Genomic DNA, 4111 nt, shown 5'->3' with positions numbered 1-4111 from the left:
TCTTCCCTCGCCGCAGGGGTTGGATTATCCCGATCTGAACTATTTTTCAGGGCCCAATGGTGACACCCTCTGCAAAACCACTTTTCACCTCTCTCCCTGACGCAGTACTCGCTTATTGTGCCCACAAATAACGTTCAATATTAACTACCCCTTGGTGGGCAATTCAAAGGTTCCTGCCTCTGAGACAGGTAGTCCATGCGAGTTGCTGGCTAACCCTTTAGAATGGTTTGCAGATTCGGATGAGGTTCTTGTTCAACTGCATCCCCCCCCCGCCCCGCGCGCGCGCGCGCACACACACACACACACACACACACACACACCAGTCTTCTCCCCACTACCTCGAGGAAAATGTGCAAAGAGAAGAAATTTGCACATCAAACGAGGGTAAGAAGGAGGAAGAACTAATTCTCTTTTGATGGGAAGTTTAGAGAGGGAGGCGAGAGACTGGCGTTTGGAAATTAGATCAGAGGGTGCAGAGGAGGGAAATGACCATCCGATAATCAAACTATTTAATGTTGTCCTTTGAATCTGAGCAAGAGCAGCAGCAGATGAACTTGATTAGGCAGACGCGCCAGATCAAAGTGGCAGGGTCCAACGTGCCGGGTCAGCCATCCTCGCCTGGTTCCCCCTTCTCAGTGGTGGGTTAATGCGGGGAGATAAGCACCTTAAGGCTGAGCGCCTGACTTCCTCGTTAGTATCCGTATCTCGAGGCTTGAGACGCTTGCGTTTGATCCAAAAATCAAACCTTTCACGGGACCTAGGAGTACTCCTTTCTAGGGAGCTGAGAGACTACTTTGAGGAAAATGAGAGCTGAAAGTGAGTCTGACATTATTTAGTGTGGGTAAAAATCAAGTAGACTGGGGTATAAAAACATTTTCATGTTTGTTTATTAGAAACGAGTAATATGTATCCCACAAAAACATATTGGAAGCCTATTCCTGTCCTGGCCTTGGGCTACTCTGCCATTTTCTGCTTTTTCTGTCTTTTCCATTTTTTTTTTCTTTTTAGGTTTTTGTTATAGGGCGTGTGCACTTGCCAGAGAGAGAGGCAGAGACAGAGAGAAAGTGAGAAATCATTCCCCAGGGGGGACAGCTATGCTGTAGTCCCTTCTCTTCCATTCTCCTCTTGGGACCTTGGGCACTCCGGCAGATGCAGACACAACTGACTTGATTTTCAACCCAGTGGGTCTGGAACTCAACCAGCTGCTGGCCCTGTGGGAGTCCAGTGCCTTAACCACCACGCCACCTGCTGGCCTCTTTCTTTTTTTGAGCACTGTGGTGGGAAAGGATTGCATGAATACAGGTGTTTATGCGACAGTTCTTATTCTAGAGACCTGAGTTTATTCTCATTCTAGCAATCATAAAAGGTAGTAATAATAAAAGATAAGAAATACACGTAATTATTTACTTATTTTCCAGGCGCTATATGGGCTGACCACAGAGAAACAGAGAGAGAGAGAGAGCTCCCAACGGGGCGTGGTCCCTCTGCAGTCCTCCACGGCTCCGTTCTGTTGGGAGTTGGGGCACACATGCACACGCACCCATCATCCTTTTCCAGCTTCCTGGATTCCAAGGGCGTGGGGCATGTGGGGTCTAGCTCCCTTAACCTCTCAGCCACACGACTGGCCCTTCATTATTTAAAAACAAAACCCAAACAGGTTGGTACGTGTCCAAAAATGGACAATTGACTGCTATGTGAGTCTAGAAAAGGAAGAAATTATTGAATACTCCCTTATGGATAAAAAAAGACCGCAGCGTATTTGTTATGTGCTACGCTAACCTCTGGGGTGTCTCTAATGACACCACGTGCTGACCTTCCTCAATGACAACCACGGAGAGTGGTGACACTTAGCAATGGTCTTGAAGTTATAGACTTTAAGGGTGAGGGCAAGTAAAACACAGAGTTTGTGATGGTCTGGGCATCAGTTCCTTGGGTTTCAGAGGTCATATTAAGAACATCTTTGGGGACCAACAGGTGGCATGATGGTTAAAGTTCTGGACCCCAACATGGTCAACCACAGTTCAAGTCCTGGATGTGGCAACTTACTCCCTACCCCTATCTTTCTCTCCCTCTCTCTCTCAGGTGAGTGTGAGTTTAGATTATTTTAAAAATGACATCTTCTAAACTATTTTTAAAATAATTTTATTTAACTTTATTCGTTATTTTTATATTTTGATTTGACCTAAGAGAAACAGAGAGAGAGAGGAAGTGAGAAAGCAAGCCATCATATTTGGGACTTGAACCACAGTCGACCATGTGGGAATCCAGCACCCTTAGCTACAATACTACCTGCCACCCCCCTCTAGACCACTTTTTAATTGTTCCCCTTAATTATGCTGGTGTCTTTCTCATCCTAGATTCCACCTATTCTGTGAAATTTCCTCTGACTTACTGACAACTCCTACTTGAAAGTCTAACATAGATTAAATCCTACGTATTTCTTTAGACTTTTCCTTAATGAACTTTCTCTTATCATCTAGACTTGGCTACTTCTGGAGAAATTTTGGAACAAATTGAAATTTAGAGAAAAAAGGAAGTTTTTTTGTTGTTGGTGGTAGAGTCATTATTTTTTATCTTTTTTTTTTTTTTTTTTAATGAGGGTCAGGGCCCAGGTTGGTGGCACAGCTGTCGCGTTTGGGAGCCAAGCCAAAAGTAGATTTCAAGAGTGGCCTAGTTTCAGGACCAGAGAGTGGAACAGTGTTATCACACAGCAGTCTGTGAAGCAGCCTCACATGGGAGGCTACAGGTTTGGGACCAGAAACCTGCTAAAGTAGGCATGGCACACAGGTGCCCACGACCCAGGACAGGCTGAAGCTGAGAGTCAGTCAGGTCGTCAAGACCTTGCTGGGCGTATAGTCTCCCTTTCTTTCTCTTCCTCATAAAATAAATAAATAAGTAAAGTTTAAAAACATAGAGTGGAGGGACCAGGGGGTGGCGTGATGGTTACGTCATTGGACTCCCACGTAGTTCGCCGTGGTTCGAGTACTGGACTCAGCCACTTAGAACTCATGCCAAGTGTATGTGCATGCATGCCCAAAATCCTGAGAGGAGAATGGAGGAGAAGGGGTTATGGTGTGGCCATCCTCGCCCCCACCTCCCACCCCGGGGGTGATTTCTCGCTTTCTGTCTCTCTGACGCTGTGTCTCTGGTGAGCACACACGCCCTAGAGCAAAAAATCTCTCTTAAGAAAAAAAATATGGAGAGTGGACTGATTTCTACCTTTTCCCTGTTTTTTTCATGTCGTGCTGAAGTTGTCAGGTGTTTAAAGCAAGTAAGAATGAATTGGTCCATTTCCGAGCCCCTACAGTACACTGAGTACTTGGTGTGTGAAAAATCAAAGTCGAATACTCACGTGATCCACTCTCAAAGGAGCTAGCAGCAGGGGTGGGGAAGGGTAAACTCGCAAATAATACAGAAGAGAAAGTACATAGGCGGTCTTTCGGGAGTTCTGAGTAGTTAGAAAGCCAACATGTGCTGCAAATGGGGAAATTTATGTGTCAGTGGAGTTTCCAGTCACAAGTCCTTTCTATGACTTGGTTTGTTCATGGACAATGAGCATGCAAGGTGGGTAATAAGGGAAAGTGGAGTTCACTTCCATCAGCACCTAGTTAACACCCCGTGAGTGCCCTCAAGGGGAGTAAATCTCAGAAACATTAAAGGCAGGCACTCCATGCTCAGAAAGCTTTCAGTCTATGAGAAGTTGGGGAAATGCAATATCCTCACGAGGGATGGGGGGAAATTTTGGGTCATCAGGAAAGTCATGATGCATCTTTGCATAGAAAAGTGCATCATGATTTTCCCGATAACCTAATACAATATTTTTCTCCACACGACTGTACTTTGGCACATATTAGGTCATAGAGGAGAAAAAGGTCTAGAAAGAATGGCTCACACGCTTCAGGAAAGAGCACGTTCTGATGATTACGTCTTCCTGCAGCTGGGTGACAGACGTGGCGGGAGCCAGGGCAGGTGCACGCAGTTAATCAAAGTGAGTTTGTTTAGTCCGGTAAAGAACGCTGCCTCCTATTGGCTCTGACTTATCTGTGACTGTAATTGATGCAATATGTTTAATGGTTTTATATTTTCTGTGTACCAATGTGGAACTGAACCG

The sequence above is a fragment of the Tupaia chinensis genome, unplaced genomic scaffold (genome assembly GCF_000334495.1).
Source record: "Tupaia chinensis unplaced genomic scaffold, TupChi_1.0 Scaffold000118_1, whole genome shotgun sequence".
NCBI classification, from domain to species: Eukaryota; Metazoa; Chordata; class Mammalia; order Scandentia; family Tupaiidae; genus Tupaia; species Tupaia belangeri.
Note: the sequence above shows the minus strand (reverse complement) of the source record.